An 18,904-nucleotide genomic window follows, 5' to 3' on the forward strand; every position below is an offset into this window, starting at 1 on the left:
ATTTTTAATTATATAAAATGTGGTGATAATACATGATAATGAAAATTTCTACCGGGACCTAAAACTATGGCTAGAAAGGGGTCGAACACAAAAACAAATCCCAGACTTGTTTTTTTTTCTTTTTTTCTTTTCTTTTTTTTCATTTTTTTTATAATTAATTTTTTAATTATCTTTAAAAAGAAACTTCTATTTCTTTATTTTAAATTAATTAGAAAAAGAAAATTAATTAATTTTTTTTTTTGTTTATTGCGTATATAAGACATGTTATAAACATATATACTCTTTATGTGGATAATTCATTCATTTCCAACTCTTAGCTTTTTTAGTTTTCTGAGTCTTGTTTCAAATTCTCTTGTGCGCAAGAGATTAGACTCCATTTGGTTGTGATCTTGTCAATCAATACAAGTTAGATTTGTCTAATAATTCTTATTTCTTCTTTCTTGCTTTTGCTTTGTTTCTTGAATTCCTTTAATCATTTCTAATTTTTTTAACATATTCTGCTTAATTCTTTACTATTTAGTCTTTTGAGTCTTTCGGTTTCAAATTCTATATTGGGCAAAAAATTAAAATTCATTTGCTTTACGATGTTGAACCAGTGATTAATAAGTATAAGTTAGATTTTTATTTTCAAGTTTGGTCTCTTGAATTTCTTTAACTTAGTATATTGAGCTTCATTGTCCAATATTTAGTTTTCATTAATAATATTCTACACATCCTCATAACATAACTAAAACCAGGAGAATAATATTTGAATTATTGTTCTTCTGTCTTAAAAAGATAAATATAAATATAAAAACAAATTTTAATTTCGACATTTGTAAATTATATATTTCTTCATATCACCATTAAACACTTTTGACTATCTTTCCTCTTTAGTCCAATCCATTATCTCTCCCTGGAACTCATGACTGGCTTATCAACATAATCTACCATTTTAAACTCATATATTATAGAAAATGAACTTTTCAAATATTAAAGAAAATATTATATAATATTTTGTACGGCCAAAATTATCAGATTATCTAAATACTTCTCTAGTTGGGTGGTGGTGTAATATTGCAGTTTTATATTAATTTTTAATTAAAAAATACATTTTGTTAATAATTGTATAAATTTTTAATTAGATGAAATGCGGTTACAATACATAACAATGAAAATTTCTAATTACTCTAACTTTTAGTTAGGTTTTGATTGAATTTACGTTGAATGCATTGAAAGAAACATAGATTTTATGATTTTGTACACTATTTTACTGCACTTATGTCATATTACGATTATACATTTAATATAACTCGTACATAACATGCAAAATCATAAAATCTGACGATTTTACTGTTTAAATCTCAATTTTGACTAGATTCTAAAAGACATCTTAACAAACACTTTGTACATTTTTTGATTTTCTTTTAGGACTTTTATCAAACAATGTCTTTTGCATAGTTCTGTATCTTCTTACTAATTTTTTCAGCTTTTTAGGGTTATTTTTTCATTTTTAGATTCTAGCATTAGTCCTGCTTATTAATCTTTGGTTTCTGCATGCTTTGTTTCACGTTCTCCTTCGGAGGCAGAGTACAGGACTCTTACCGCTCTTACTTGTGCAATTCAATGGCAAAGATATTGATGGAAGATTTAAGCATCACTCTTCAAGACTCGACAATAATATATTGTGATAACAACTTTGTCAAATTGCTGTGAATCTCATATTTCATGTACCATGTACGTAAAAAGCACATCGAGATAGATCGTCACGTGCGAAAGAAACTCTAAATTGTATGCAAGTACTACACAGCTTGGATAATTAATTAAGAAAATCAATAAGAAAAAGAACTCGTCAATGAAATGTTAATCGGGATTTATTGAGAACTTGAGTAAAGAGTAAACCTTTTTTATTTTAAATTAGAATTTTTTTATCGAATTTGATAGAATTTGGAAATGAAAACCTTCATGTCCAATTTTAAAAGGGGGAGATCTTATTAGATTGGATCTATCTAAATTTTTCGTTTGCTAGATCCGTAATTAAAAAACACGTGTTTTGCGTTATGCCCAATTTTTTACTCTTGCATGCAAGTGGGGAATTTCAGTATACAATTATTCTTTTGTGAAATTCTCTGTTTTAGACTTCAATTAACGTTATTTTAAACATGTTTGCATAATCATTTCATATTTCAATCCATATGTCCATAGAAAATTACATGATACACAATTGCTGCCAAAGCTGTGAAGGTCGGTCGATAAGTAGTATATAAGTAGTTTATGTTGCATAACACTAGTTTTATGCGTGAATTTAGTAGTTTGGTGTAGTTTAGTGGTTCTGTTCGACGCATTCTTATACTCATTCAAACATTTGCCCACCATCTGCATTGCATAATGCTTAGTTTTAGTTGTCAGAGGCATTTTGACAAGCATTTTGTACATTTTTTGACTTTCTCTTAGAACTTTCATGGAACATTTTTTTTTTCATATTTCTGCATCCTTTTACTAAATTCTAGCACTGGGTCATGTCCCATTAATTATTCCATGATTTTATACACCTTCACCATTCATTTCGCATCATTCTAAAATCATTTGCATATAGATTTGAACATTCCATTCACATTTTACACTTAGATTCTAAATAATTTTCTACATAATTTCTAATATCATTTCCAGATTTCTGCATGATTTTCTTTTGTTATTCTAGACTAGTTGTTGTTTACATATCCCCTCACTTGATATGGTTATTTTTTCATTTTCACATTCTAGCATTAGTTTTGCTGATTTTTAGTTTCTGCATTTTTGTTTAGTTTTGATCATTATTCAATCTTAATTGGTATATTTGAATCATGGTCGTGGCATCAATTCAGTTTTGAATTCAGTTTTTCAGCTTAGTCCAGATTTAGAAGTTAGGTCTTCTAGTTTTTACAATTGTAGGGATTTTCGTTCTACAATTATTCTTTTGTGAAATTTTCTGTTTTAAACCTCAATTGACATTGTTTTAAACCTATTTGCATAATCATTCCATCATTCAATCCATATATGCATAGAACATCTCATGATATAAATTTTCTGCATAAGCGGTGAAAGATGTGAGGTAGTTTCTGCTACATAATACTGATTTAGTTCTCAACAAGCATTTTGACAAACACTTTCAACATTTTCTGATTTTATCTTAGGACTTTCCTCAAATAGTTTATGTGTGGATTTGATAGTTTAAAGTAGTTTAGTGATTCTGCATATATTTCATGCATTCTTATACTCATTCAAACATTTTCTCACCATCTTCATTGCATAATTCTTAGTTTTAGTTCTCAAAGGTATTTTGACAAACAACTTGTACATTTTCTGATTTTCTTTTAGGATTTTCATCAAACAGTTTTGTTTTACATAGTTCTGCATTTTTTCACTAGTTTCTAGAGGCTTGATCATGTTTAATTCATAATTGCATGATATTATACCCCTTCATCATTCATTTCACATCATCCTAAAACCATTTGCACATAGATTTGAATATTCCATGCACATTTTACACTTAGATCCCGTCATAATTTTCTGCATATTCTCTAAACAAAATTAGACGTTGACACCAATGTATGATAAATTGTATACAAAGTTATTGGCAACATATACACGCCTTGGCATTTTCTTCACATGTGAGTTTTTTTTACCTTAACTACATTTGCTTCATTTTACCATCTAATGATTAATAAAAGTCACATTGATTATCAAAAGACAATTACGACTCTTTGTTGGAGCTATTGCCTTTGAGATATACATTGCCATTGTTTAACTCTCATCGAGTTGCAGAATGCTTTGGTTAAGCAATCATATGAATTGAGGAGTGGATCTTATCTACTGGTTCATTTCACATCTTCAAACATCTTTAAGCCTAACACACTAAAGGTCTCTAAAGATCTTGTGTCAAAAAATTACAATTTTGTACGTAAAATTATAATTTAAATTATAATTTTTTACGTAAAATTGTAATTTTGTACGCAAAATTATAATATTATATGCGCATCTCTTTAGTTAGGTGGTAGTGTGGTATTGCACCTTTGCTTTAATTTTTAATTGGAAAATAAATTTTAATAATAATTGTATTAGTTTTTAATTAGACGAGGTGACAACACATAACATGTTCAGGAATGCAGGTAGTTAAGCAATCATAGGAATTAGGATTGGATCTTATCTACGGTTCATGTAAGGTCTTCAAACACCTTCTAGCCTGACACACAATAACATGTGGTCTAACCTTGTGTCACAATTTAATTTAGTTAAGTTTGAAAGATGATCAAGCATTCAAATGTCTCAATTATACGTTGTATCTTCTTGTTAAATATCCTTTATTGTTGTCCACCGAAATAAAAGACACATGTGCTGAGATGGATGTGCTTATGATATTCTGAACTTTGCAAAATGATAATTGAACTTGGTGAATGTGTTGAACTATCAGCAATTAAAGGAGAAAGAAGCAAGTTTGTGGTGTTTGATGTCAATAGGCTAGCTAACTCTCTGGTGTCTTTAGAAGCGGAAAATAAATGTCAAAAGAATGAAAATCAAAAATTATACTAAACGTTTGGGTGGAGATGTTGTGCCATGCAGCAAGCCAATGTAGTTGGCTTAATCATGGTAAGTAACTTAGCAATTTAGGATGAAATTACAGATTAGGAGGAGGTCATGATAGCAGCTACAAACGTCTTAGTTATTTTTTGGAATTTCTGATGTAGAATTCATTATTGATGTACTGCATTTTGACTTTCCTTAAACTTTGTTCAATTTCACTTTTGCCAAACAATTGATGTAGTAGATTTTGATGAGGATGAATTAATGTTATGAATTTAACTTCTTCCAGACTTAGATCAATTTAATTTTTCCCAAGCTTAGATCAATATCACTTACTTCAATGCTCAGATTAAGATGTCATTTTGAACATGTTGGGATTAATATCAATATAATCAAACTAATTCATTTCTTCATTTAACAATAGTACAAAACAAATTGGACTTTAAAAGATTACACACAATAACAGTATGAATAATACAATAACAACACAAGTGAACCCTATTACTAATTGCAGCCTTTTCTCACCGACCTTCAATGACTTCTCCAAATCATTAATCTGCTTCATTTGTGTCATGATGATGACATCCTTTTCATCAATACCACCATTTGAAAAAGTTGCAGCCCACATTATTGGAACCACCACTCTGTAAATCAATAAAGCAAAAATTAAAACCAATTTATTATTAACACAAAAATAAAAAACAGATTGTACCCAAAATTTTCTACCAATATTCTTTGGAGTTCTTGTCATCCTCATAGCTGCCATCTCTCTGCAGCTACAAACGGGATTAATGCATTTCTCGTTGAATTACCAACAGTGCACGAAGTGATACAACACGGTTGCCTCCAACGATTACAACCAGAGGTAAAGGAAGAAGATTGGGATCGTAACATACCTATATAATGGGATTACAGGAAGAAGAAGATTGCAGCAACATCAATTGGGAATAGAGGAACAAGATTGCCAAAACTCACCAACTGCCCAAACATTCCTTACCAAAATCCTAGCTCACTTATTTATCCTCAAATATCTAATTACCATACTTATACAGTACACGTAAAACACCCTAATACAAACCATGCCACCTGTACAATGCCCCGTTAATGATTTAAACAGCGTTACAGAAAAGGACCAAATAAAACACGAATTGCGAAAATGAGGACCATTTTAAACATTTTGTCAAAATGAGGACCATCCGCAACAAACACTACGAAAATGAGGACCAAAAAGGTATTTAAGCCTATTATGAAATGAAGCTAATAAGAGAGAATAAGGAGAGGAAGAATAGAGAATGAGAGAATAGGGAACAACTTTTCTGTGTGTCTTATTACTTGGTAGAAAGAAAGTCCTATTTATAGATACAACATGATAACCCATAAATGATATAAATTAAATAGTTAATACAAAATATTACATAAAGAGTAATGAATCATACGAGTATCAATAATCATATCAATCATATGAGTAATTGTATCAAATCAATGGACGAACGATCATTAATTCATAACACTCCCCCTTGGGTGTCCAATGATAAGAGAATGTGCATAATTTCTTTAATACACATTTTTTTTACAACTCAATCGTAGAGATATAAAGATCTTTAATATCTTTTTTATTGTTTGTCTCAATATGATATTCATTTAGACAAATATCCTCTTGAAACTTAATAAGTTTCTATTCAACTTATTGGTAGAAGTATAATAGCTCTTCTAGAACCTTCAAATATATTTGTTATACTATAAATAATATTAACATTGATATCTCGCATTACCAAACAAGAGAAAAAAATGTATTACTCTTGAGAATTGTATAAGTTGTTGCACTATTAATAAAATACATATCCTCATCATTGGTGTTAATGTCAACATTCATTCTTCATATAAACATATCAATGTGATAAAATCTTTGTTTAACACTTTCATAACCAATTAGGTGATTCATGCTTCCATTTGGTTTAGCAAATAAAATAATAATATCAAGATGAGTAGCATCTATATGGCCATAATCAGAATCACCATCTTCATAAACAAAAATGTGTTTCTATTATTTGTAAGATGCTTTGGTGTACACGTCAAAGGCCTTTACTATCGTAATGATAATATATACTTTCATCTTATTTGCCAATATTTTCACAATTTTCTTTTCCCTTTTTCACATTATTGTGCCACTTTTGGTGACAAAATGTGTTTTTGAAATTTCCTTTATAACCATGTCCATAATCAATATCATGATCATATAAATCAAATGTTGCTGCATTCACTTCTAGGAATGGAGCAGAACCAATTGGACAGGTTTCATGATTTTTTATCAAAAGCTCAGTGCTTTGTTCAGCCATATAAGGGCATGAGATAAATTCATAATATGTATTGCTACATTCACTTTTGGGAATGGACCAGATTGGATGGATCTCATGATTTTTTATCAAAAGCTTCATTGCTTTGTTCAACCATACAAAGACATGAAATAAATTCATAATATTTGTGAAATCTCTATTCACAATATTGTTCTCGCAAGAACAAATTAGATGATCAGATGCTTTATTTCTTTCTTTAATGATATCACTATGACTCATTGCATATTTCAACATTTAATATCCAATATAATTATTCTTCTTTGTAATCACAAATCCAAATTTTGCAACGTTTCGCATGGTTAGAACTAGCATGGATTGAGACATGCAGAGCACTGTCGTCAGAGAGAAAAAGCTTCCAGTCCTCTGTTGGTTGGAGCATCGTGTTGATAACGTGTTATGAAATTATGAAATGAAGCAAATGAAGCTAATAAGAAAGAGGATAAGGAGAGAAAAAAAAATAGAGAATGAGAGAATAAAGAACAATGTTTCTGTGTGTCTTATTACTGATAGGAGTAGTTTTATTTATTGATACAATATGATAACCTAGGAAATGATAGATATAAATCAAATAGTTAATACAAAATATTACATAAAGAGTAATGAATCATATGATAAATATCAATCATATGACTAATTGTATCAAATCAATGGACGATTATTAATTCATAACATATAGTACGTTTTTGTTGTTTTTTTTTCTTCATATTACCATATTACTCGATGGTGAGACTCTAAATGAATACCCACTTGAAAACCGATAATAATCGACTTAGTCTAGGGGGTGAGATAATTGAAGATGGTGTCTTTTAATGTACGTAGCGCGACTTAGATTTCATAAGGACTCTTTCCACCTAGATAAACATCTTTCTTTGCTATAAGACACAATAATGACTAAAACTAGAACAGTTAAAACAATTATAATAAAATATCATTATATTTATAAATTTATAAATAATAAATATATGCGATCCATATCTTAAAAATTAAGTTAAGTTATTAGATAGTTATTTTTATAACATTTGTAAGGAAGTTTTATCTGTGTGTATGATTTATTTGTTTCTTAGTATTATTTTTTGTTATTTCAATTAATATCTTTTAAATTTTTAAGAGAAACATTTATGAAAGATATTATCTTATATTTTTTATTATCTTATTTAGGAGCAAATTAAAAAAATATGTTGAATGATTAATAAAAATTGAGTACGTTGTACATTTTTAAAAGTTGAAATTATAATGTTTTGGTATAGAAATGTAATTTTAGTTTATTCTAAATCGATCCCGTCTCAATTGGTTCGTCATTCTCCCTTGTCATTGCGATGACGATTAAGAAATCCTGAAAGATATGTAGAAAGTAAAAGTGAAAAAGGTCTTAACATTTTATATGTTTAACCTACACGGCACACGTGCATGTTCGACAAATGTAATCATAGACATGAAGAACAAGACAACATAAATGGAATGACTGAGGTTCACTCAACTCATCTGATCTGAGGAAGAAGAATGCTTCTGTTAGCATCATCATCTCCTTGTCTTTCTCTTCCTTCAGTCTCCCACCTTCATTATCATCTTCCTTCCTCATTCCCTTGCCCTTCTCTCCACCTTAGCTTTCCTTCTCAAGCAACCCCACTTCGCCTCCATACCCCACCACCCCTTTCTTGTTCCCTTAATTCTTCTTCCTCGGTGGAACAATCTGCTTCACTTTCTCAGGTTTTTCTCCAGTCTTAAATTGGTGCATTCACAACTCATTTCATGTTCTGCAACCCTTTATTGGAATTTCTAACTGCGGTTGAAACATGTATGATGACCCAGATGCAGAATAGCTTGTTGTACTCCAGAGCTTATTGGGTCACTGAATCTCTCATTGCTTGGAAAGTGGACTTTGCAAATGGGTTTTCTTGCCAACTTATTGCCAGCAAAAATGCTTCTTTGACCATTGCCAATGGCCAAATTGAAGGTTTGAATTTCTGACGGTTCCTTCTAGTTGTTCAAACCGGTGGAAGGAAAAGACGTAGTTGTCTCTTATTTTCAATTGATTGCCGTGGACTTTGACTCAATGGGTTGTGAAATGCTAATTAACATGTGAGGATTTGAAAGTTGAGCTTCAAGAGGATAGGACTGGCCTTCCGGCGAATGTAATCTATCCTTTTGTCCTGAAATACTTAGGAAATATCTAACTGATGAAGTGTGCTGCTGATTGCTTTATGGTTCCATTATTTTTGAATATCACATACTTATTAGTGCAAAACTTGCAATGTTGGAGAAATTTCCACATATTCGAGGTTACAAAGCTTTCAAGCTGCCATCCACTTTGGATGTTAAACCTCTCCTTAAATCCCAGTTAGCGGTTGCAATTTATGATTGTGAGTCCTCTTCTTTCTACAAGATCCAGAAGTATATATACTCTTCTTTCTACAATATCACATAGATCCAGAAGTATATATACAACTTACGGAGTATCATCCAGAAGTATATATACAACTTACGGAGTATCATGTGCTTATGCTCTGCTTCTTTATTAGCAATTTCTGATGTATCCTAAGTTAGATAGTAAAGTAGAAGGAAAAGTGTCTTTGCTGACACTAGTGTCTTTGCTGACACTAGTGTCTACTAATAGTTATCCTTTCTTCATATTGCACAGCTGATGATAAATGTAGCAATTGTACTGATTTACAGTTATCTGGTGTTTTAGATGAGATTTTCTCATATAATGGTCCTCTTGGCGCACTCTTCTCAGAGGAAGCTGTGTCACTTTACTTGTGGGCGCCTAACATTTTCTTTTATTGAAAAGGATATTGATTTTTTATGCGTTCTTCAATGGTATATGCATAGTAAGCTTTTACATTTACTTCAATATATATATATATATATATATATATATATTTGCTAAAAACAGGCAGTACGCGCTTACATCTATAAGGACCCATAGAAATGGTTTGCCTTGAGGAGGAAAATGGTGTTTGGATAACTAAAGGACCAAAATGTTGGAAGCACTGTTACTATGTTTATGAAGTATGTGTTTACCATCATAACACTTTGCGGGTTGAAAAATGCTATGCAAATGATCCGTATGCATGCAGTTTGCCATCATTTATCTTTTTCAAATTGTTTCTATACTAATTCTAATATCCATGAGTAACAGTTAGTAATACCCACTCTCAGTGATTAAATATAAATCTAATTATCTAAATGATTTTTATATTTAAGCAGAGTTTCATTGGATGGGCAGAGGACTTTTCTACTTAATCTGGACTCTGATGAGTTGAAACCGATGGATGAGATGATCTGGCAAATGAAAAACCTACCATATATTGTTTCACTGATATAAGCTTATATGAAATGTAGATAAGGGATTTCAGGTAACTATTTATTCAAATCTTTTATTTTATTTGAGGACCAGTTTTGATGTGATAATGGATAGGGAGGAGTTACCTAAAGCTATGAATCAAGGTAAATAGATGGAGATAAAGGAAAAGTTCTACAAAGTTAGAAAACTTTTAAAGAAAAAAGATAATAACTTTAATATAATAAACCCTTTGTTTGGGTATAAGGTTAAATAGAAATGACATGTTAAGAGTTATTGCTTGGTTGCATCTAAAAGAGCGGGAGTGTTTGGTCTCCTTTCTTTCAACATGCCTCCTATATAAGGAGTGTGTTAGGCCATTTTGTAGGTACATTTACTTTGGAAAGAAAAGACATTTGTGTGCAAAAGCCTTAAGTGCTTGTGAAAACTAAAGAGTTTCTGTTTGAATTCTTAGCTTGAGTGTTGGATCTCAAGTGCTGAATCGCCTTGCTTGTCTTAGGCAGTTTGTGTTGCGGAAGATTCTTTATAATTCCTAGCTTCTTTTTAAGTCATAATCTTGGTCACCTCCCAAGAAAGGATAACCTCATCAAAAGTTATCTTTCTTTCTATGGGCTGCATATAACCACCCTAACTTTGACCATTCGTAAACCAATCAAACACCACCCAAATTCACCAAAAAGACCTCTACCCTACTCAATTAATTTCTGATTATAACCCCACATAGAACACTTACGATTCAAGAAAGATCTTGAACCCTCTTTTCGTTATAGCTTCTGCAAACCCCTACACCAAAATCCAACCAAGAAACATCCAAGAATTCATCAAGAAAATTCTTAGAACCCAAACCAAAGCATGTGCAAGCAATCCCGTGGATTCTTCCTTTGGAGCTTGAACGGTCCTCTCCTTTGGAGTAACTGAAAGGTATTAGAAAAAATAACAAGAACAATACTGAAAATTCAATGTATTATAATTGAATTCAGGTCTGTTATAAAGTGATACAAGATAATCAAAAGAAAATGGTTGAAAATACAAAAGGAAAAATATAATACTAGAGTGTTAAAGAGTACATATTCTCTCCCGAAATTCCTTGCCACCTTTTCCCTATCTTTTCTGGCAGTGTCCCACATTATATATTCATTTATCCACTATCCCACTCTCTGATAACCAACTTAATAACTGATTACAGGCTTTCTCTCTTCTCAACTTCCTTTAGAATGTTTCTTTCTTCTAATATAATGCTTTCCAAATTTCCTATCTATTTTGGCTTGAGACAGATTTATATTTTGGGTTTTATATGTAACCTTCCAAGGTTATCAATAAATGTTGTCTTCTATTTTTAAAAGTTTACAATAATGGGTGTTTTCTAGAATCCAGATGATCTAGGTGAAGCTTTCAAATATGCCTACCTTGAGCTTTCAAATTATAATTAAAATAATTTTATATTTTCTTGTGTATGAAAATAGGCTTTTCACAATGTCCTCTACTAATGTGATGTGAGAATATCTTTGAAATTTATAATTCGGCTCTCAGCATTTGCACGATAATCCAGCTTACTAAAATGGATACTTGAATTTTTTGTTTGGTTCCATAGAAAATGGAGAAAATAATCAGAGGATAAAGAGAGATAGATAAAGAGCATAGAGACAAGCTCTGGTGCCATGAAACTCCCTTATGTTATCTTTTTCTTTTTCTTTTCATCTGGTAGTTTTATTGATTTTAAGTTTTCTTGGTTTTTTCAGATAACTTTAGCAGATAGTCTGTTGTTATTTGTCACAAAATATTAGCCTATTCCCACAATCTTTAAAGTATCTAATTAGTGTGCGTAGTTTTTAGATGTATCACTTGGAACTTGGAGTGCCGTTTGCTTTGAGATTTTATGTGACATTTATTTTTCTCGTGATGAGCACATTTTCCTTGCTGCCGCAGTGCCACTGACCTCTCTGTGCAACCTGCATTTCGTGGTGGTTATCTGGCCTTTACATTGCAGGTAATTTTATTACAAACTCTTGCTATTGATGGAGTTCCATAAGAATATAAGAATTTCTATATTTTATGAATAATAATTGAAATATTGAGCAGTATCTAAATCTTTATCCCCTGTAATGGTTAAACAGTTGTTGTGATGGGAAATCAAATCCTTTAAAAAAACTTATTGAAATCACTAAAAGAGAATATTGTAAGCATGAATGTGATGTCTTAAACTTACTTTAGCAGCATGCTTGCAAAGAGAGAACCTAATGATGTATTGAATTCATAAAATTTACAGATCCAAAATTAGTCGGTTTAATTATGGGGACATTTGGATCATGTTTTGAGGGATGGGCAAGCCATGTAAAAATATATTCTCTTGTTGATTTTTTTTTTCTTTCTGTTTCTTAAATTATTTGTCTGCAATTATACTTTATATTAGCCTCCAATATTGCACTTTTAATTCTCTTAAATATTTCTTTTGTTCTGAAAAACAATAAATTGAATGCTGGGTCAACAATATGTCTGTAACTGATATTCTACTGGAACTGGTCCTTCTGTCTATTAATAATTATTATCTGCTAAAAACCATAGAGTATGTTTGGGCCTTGTTAGCTCGCCTATTAATTACAACAAAAATGAAATGACTCAATGCTGATATTTCATATAAGCCTAGTTATTGGGTCACCTCCTGTGGGTCTTGCAACTTGTCAGAATTCGTCTTCTATTTCAGACATATATTATAACTGTAGTTATACTTGTATTTTATTTCTCATCTTCTTTCTTTTTCACTGTAATTAAACGTTGAAACTTGCTCTAAATAGTCTATATCAATCGCTACAATTAATGTGTTTGGTTTTTCAATTTAGTACATAAAAATCAAAGAGCTGACAGTATTACTGTCAAGGTTACTCTCCATGCTCTCAATTAGGCTATTTCTCTTGCTCCAATTCTATCAACTCTCCTATACTCTTTCTCAAACTCCATGTAAATACCATTATCAAAAGGATGGTGATTCAACATAGGTTATGTGACTAAGGAACTCCAATTGAAGAACATGATTGATTTGTGACTGAAATAATCAGTGCATTAGTAACTGCTGTATGGAATTTGAAGTAACTGGAAACATACTTTTGAAGGATTCTGCAGGTGTACTTCATCTGAAAAGATTATCAAGTGTTGGTATCACTCATGTCCATCTATTGCCAACATTTCAATTTGCTGGTGTTGATGATCAAAAGGAGAACCGGAGATTTGTAGGTAAAATTTGAATGGGATTTTGGTCATTCATCTTCACACAGTTTTCTTTTTCTTATAAATTTTGGTAGTAATATAATGAAAAAATATTAAAATAAATCTCATGATATTTACTGTCAGAGATTAAGCTATGTTTTCCACCCTCTAGGTTTCCTTTGCCAGGTCCACTTCGTCTTAAAATTACTACCATGTCATGCCACATGATTTTTTGTCCATCTTGGCTAATGATACTCATATCCTTGTTGTTATGAAATGCTAGTCTTTCTTCTGCCTTGTATATTCTCCTATAGTGACTGCATTTCTTATCTATTTTGTTTGAAGCTTATAAATAAGATATGTGGTAAAACATGAACTCATAATTATATTGTTTTTGATTTATCTTATGTGTTTATCTAACACTAGCACTCTGATAGATACCTCAATACTGGAAAGTTTTCCACCTGATTCCGATCAGCAACAGGCTCTCATCACAGCTATCCAAAATTTTACTGGGGGTAGGGTTCTAATGCCACATTGATTGACAATTGAAACATTTTGCATGTTAAGTTTGCTTATTTATATAATATGCATTTTGTTTGGTAATGTGCTCATTTATAGTTTGTCTTCTAAAGGTATAACCCTGTTCTTTGGGGGTTCCTAAAGGCAGTTATGCAAGTAATCCAAATGGTCCATACCATACAATTGAGTTCCGAAAGATGGTTAAGGTTTGAATTAATTGTTTTCTCACCGAATGTTACATTCATATATCCAACTTTCTATTCAGTTTTTTGTTATGATTTTCTATTTAATTTGTTAATATAGATCAGTAATACTATTGTCTATAGTCATTTAAATATATTTTTTTTGTTGTCTCTTGGAATTTCTATGCTTTGCAGTCTCTTAACCATATTGGCCTCCGGGTTGTATTGGATGTTGTCTACAATCATTTGCAAGGAAGTGGGCCTTCTGATGAACATTCTGTCCTTGATAAGGTCATGAATTATAATGAAGTTTTCTTTGATGACCTGTAATTGTTGAGATATGGATAGCTATTTGAGTATTTTTTCACTATTTTTGGTAAGCCAATCTACTTTTGTGGTGTGACACAAGGTATCTTATAGATTGTTCCAGGTTACTATTTGAGAAGGAATAGGGATGGATTCATTGAGAACAGTACTTGTATAAATAACACTGCTAGTGAGCACTTTATGGTTGAGCGTTTGATTCTTGACGATCTTGTACACTGGGCACTCAATTACAAGGTGATTGTTTATATCATTCACTGTTGTTCACTTACTACCCCTTAGATTTTTATTCTTTTGAAACTTTTTCTGTTTATTGGATATACACTTTGAGTTCCAAGTAGTACTTCACTGTTCTGAAATATTGATTTTTGTGTAGAAACTACAGGTTTTATAGTAGGAAAATTTTGTTCTCATGGATGCTTTAAGAGGGAGTTGCCAGTATGATTTGTTGACTTTAAGCAGCCGCCATTATTTGTAGTTTTATGGTTCAATTTATAGGTTACCCTGAACCTAAGGATTTTTCATCTCCTCCTCTTCCATACTTGTAGTTTTCGAACAAAAGGAAGAATGTTTGCTGAGTAGATTGCTTATAGTAGACCGTAAGATGCTTTTCCTTTTTTCAGATTGATGGGTTCAGATTTGACCTCATGGGCCATATAATGAAGAGAACGATGGTATGTATTGTAACAATTTGATATCTTACAATTTGACTTAATAGGAAATCATGTTATCAAATGAGTGCAAGTTATATTTAGAATAAATAAGCTAATGAATCTCTTTGTAATGTGGTTTCACTTTGTTGATCATGGAAAACCATAAAATTGCAAGGTACGTGTTGTAATTTAGATATAATTTCAGAAAATATGTTGCATAATTTTTGAATACTAAATTATAGGATGACAAACAGAATAAAAAATAATGTTTAGCTATCATGATTTTGGATTATGAGTATGTGAATAAAAAGCAAATAAAAGAGGAATCTGACGTCATATCACAAATAAACAATTGAAGTATTGTTTTCATGATATGATATAGGTGAAAGCAAAAACTGCTCTCCATAGTTTAACAAAAGAAAAGAAAAGGATGGAGTAGATAGTTCAAGTATCTACATGTACTTGTTCCCCAATGTTGGGTTTTATGAATTACATTTGTTCACGAATTTCTTTGATATGTTCATTCCTCGGTTTTCACTCATTTGTATGTTCACATGTATTTTAGCCTCATAACCTTTCTTTAAAATTTTCTTCTTTGTAATTGAAAAAGATATGGCGAGGGATGGGACTTTGGAGAGGTTGCCAAAAATGGACGTGGATTAATGCTTCTCAATTCAATTTCCCAGGAACACAAATTGGGAGGTAAGACTTGTCTATTTTTACCATGTTTCTTGGTGTTGTTTAGTAATCTTTCCATTTTTTGTACAATGCTCAAAATACAACCTCGAAATTGCATTGCTTTTTCGGGTGCAAAAAAGTTAATCTAAAATGCAATTATTCATTTAAATTCACATGATTAGTTGGCTGAAAATGCAATAATCGAATTCGCGATGCCATACTTGGTGGATCTCCATTTGGCGACCCTCTTTAACAGGGTTTTGTGACTGGACTACTTGCAGGTATTGTCATCCTTTTTTGATCACTTCTTTCTTACTAAAAATGCATACCTTTGACCTTCAACCCTTAGATTTGTAGGGTAATATCTGTCTTCCTTTATTTTTTTTTCTTTTCTAATTTGTCTGACGTGGAGTAGGCTTATTGCATAGAATTTAGGATCAGTAATTACAATATGGGATAGAAAATAACTTATCTTGCATTGTTTTTTGGTAGAATTAGAAACTTCCTTGATGACAGTTAATCATAGAAAATAACTGCCGACAGTTATGTCTTAGGATTATATGACGGTAGGGTGTGTAAGTATAATTAGGGAGCAGGTGTTCTGCTTGTAGTTTGTGGACAGAGAGTACTCTCTATAGGAGATAGACTTCATGGGATAGAAGCACATTGCTGTGTTGCATGTGATTTCTGTGTTTAGCATTATATTTGACTGGTTTACCTATTGCTGTTGTATTATATTCCTATGAGTGTTGGAATTCATTCTGTATATGCAGCCTAATGGCCATGACCATGGAAAAGAAGAAAATGCGAAATCCAATGCTTGTGTTGCATGTGATTTCTGTGTTTAGCATTATATTTGACTGGTCTTAGATGATATAATATTGTGTTTAATAGTTGGGCTCAGCCCATTATGTATTTCTGGGATTTGGTCCATTATCAATATAAATAAACTGTCCTTTGTGTAGGGTTTACACAAGGTAGATTAATCCCAAAACCCTATTTCATCTTATTTTACATGGTATCTAGAGCTTAGGTTAGTTTACTACAGCCACCGTCCCACCGCCGCTCATTGTCGTCGCTTCTGCCGTCGTCACCGTCGCCGCCGCCGCCGCCGTCGCCGGAGTTGCAGTTTCGACCGACGACCAGACGGTTTTGTTCGTCTCGGCCAGGCGACTCCAACGCCGCAGAGATCGTCGCCATCGGAGTTCTCACGCGCCTCCACGCGCTGCCGCAAGCTCCGGCAGCCGCCCCCTCTCCGCCGCGCGTGACGGCGCGTCGCCGGTCGTTTTCTGCGCCGATCAACTTCGCCTGAATCACCTTCTTGAGCTCTTTCTGAATCTGTGGTTGTTGTTTCAATCGGAGCACCTTGAATATTTAGGGTTTCTCCCTCTATGGCTTCTTCCGCTGCCAATTCGGGTGTGTCATCTTCAAGCACTCCGCTGTCTGAACCCTCTGTTTATACCAACTACGTCAATGTGCATTTATCCATTGACAAGTTGGATGGCACAAATTACGCGACATGGGCATCCGATATCAAACTTTGGCTCAAGAGTCAAGGATATGAAGATCATCTCACCCAGAGTGTAACTACAGTTGCTGCAGATGAAGTTTCCCGCTGGACGAAAATTGATGCCCAATTATGCATCGTCATTAAGTCCACCATTAACTGTTCGCTGAAACAAATGTTTCGTTCATATGAAACATGTTCAGACGTTTGGGCACAGGCCAAGTTGTTATACACCAATGACACTCAGCGTCTTTATGGTGTTTGTCAGGATCTTTTCACGGTTGTTGCTCCGCAGAGTCCTGGACCTATGGCTGAATATTTGGGCAAAATTCATGCCCTTCTGCATGAGTTTAATGAGTTATTGCCTCTGGCCTCCACTCCAGCTGAAGAACTTGAGCAACGGTCAAAGTTCTTTATGTTGTTGGCATTACATGGTCTTTCTGATGAATATTCCCATGTTCGTGACCAGATTTTGGGGTCTCCTGTTGTGCCCAACTTCACTGCTACTAGTTCTGCCCTTTTACGTGTGCCAAGAAAACAAATCATTGATACATCTACTTGTGCTGATGATTCCTCAGTCTTGGTCTCTCAGCGGGATGATCGCAATCGTTCTCGCAAGCCGGGAAAGGGACGATCCAAGTGTGACCATTGTGGCAAATTAGGCCACAAGATTGACAAATGTTATGCTCTACATGGACGTCCTCCTCGGTCTGTTGCAGTAGTTCACTCTGATCCTCCTCCTCGATCAGCGACTGTGGATCCTGCTTCATCTGATACCGCAGGGCACCCTGCCATTTTCAACGACTTTCTCAAATGGTATGAGGAACGTCAGAGTTCTAGTTCCACTACATCTGCCTCTGTTGCACGCACAGGTACATCATTCGTTGGCCTGACTCACTCTGATTCTCTTGGTCCTTGGGTTCTTGACTCAGGCGCCACAGACCATATTACTGGTAACAAATCTTTGTTTTCTTCTTTGTCTTGTCCGGATCATTTACCCTCAGTTACAATGGCTGATGGGTCTAGAGTCTCATCTCATGGTGTTGGTACTGTTAATATTTTTCCATCCATATCCATTGATCATGTTCTTTATGTTCCTGGGTCTCCATTCAATTTATTATCTGTCAGTCGGCTAACTCGTTCTCTTGATTGTATTATTTCCTTTACCAAAGATTCTATTTGTTTACAGGACCGGAGTTCGAGACACATGATTGGCACCGGATGTGAGTCTCATGGTCTGTATCATCTTCGTCCTCCTTCACATGTTGGCGCAGCTATGGAATCACCATCCCTTCTTCATGCACAATTTGGTCATCCCAGCCTTGCCAAACTGCAACTACTTGTCCCCAGCTTGTCCAAGTTATCTAGTTTGTCGTGTGAGTCTTGTCAATTAGGAAAGCATAGTCGTAGTTCGTTTCCTTGTAGTGTCTCACAACGGGCTTTGTCCCCTTTTGCATTAGTTCATTCGGACATTTGGGGACCTAGTCGTGTTAAGTCTACTTTAGGTTTTCAGTATTTTGTTACTTTTATTGATGATTATTCAAGATGTACTTGGTTATATTTAATGAAAAATCGTTCTGAGTTGTTCTCTATTTTTCAATCATTCTTTCATGAAATTAAAACACAGTTTGGGGTTTCTATTC

The 18,904-nt window shown here is 33.2% G+C and overlaps 1 long non-coding RNA gene and 1 pseudogene across 1 annotated transcript; both read left to right on the forward strand.

Moving 5' to 3' along the window:
- The first annotated feature begins 8,314 nt into the window (after positions 1 to 8,314).
- On the forward strand, positions 8,315 to 9,303 carry LOC114190197. Its single transcript, XR_003605776.1, has 2 exons — positions 8,315 to 8,600; positions 8,703 to 9,303. It is a non-coding gene; the product is annotated as an uncharacterized LOC114190197 (long non-coding RNA).
- Positions 9,304 to 9,821: 518 nt separating this feature from the next.
- On the forward strand, positions 9,822 to 17,066 carry LOC114191387 (annotated as a pseudogene).
- Positions 17,067 to 18,904: the final 1,838 nt, after the last annotated feature.

This window comes from Vigna unguiculata, chromosome 7 (assembly GCF_004118075.2).
Source record: "Vigna unguiculata cultivar IT97K-499-35 chromosome 7, ASM411807v1, whole genome shotgun sequence".
NCBI classification, from domain to species: domain Eukaryota; kingdom Viridiplantae; phylum Streptophyta; class Magnoliopsida; order Fabales; family Fabaceae; genus Vigna; species Vigna unguiculata.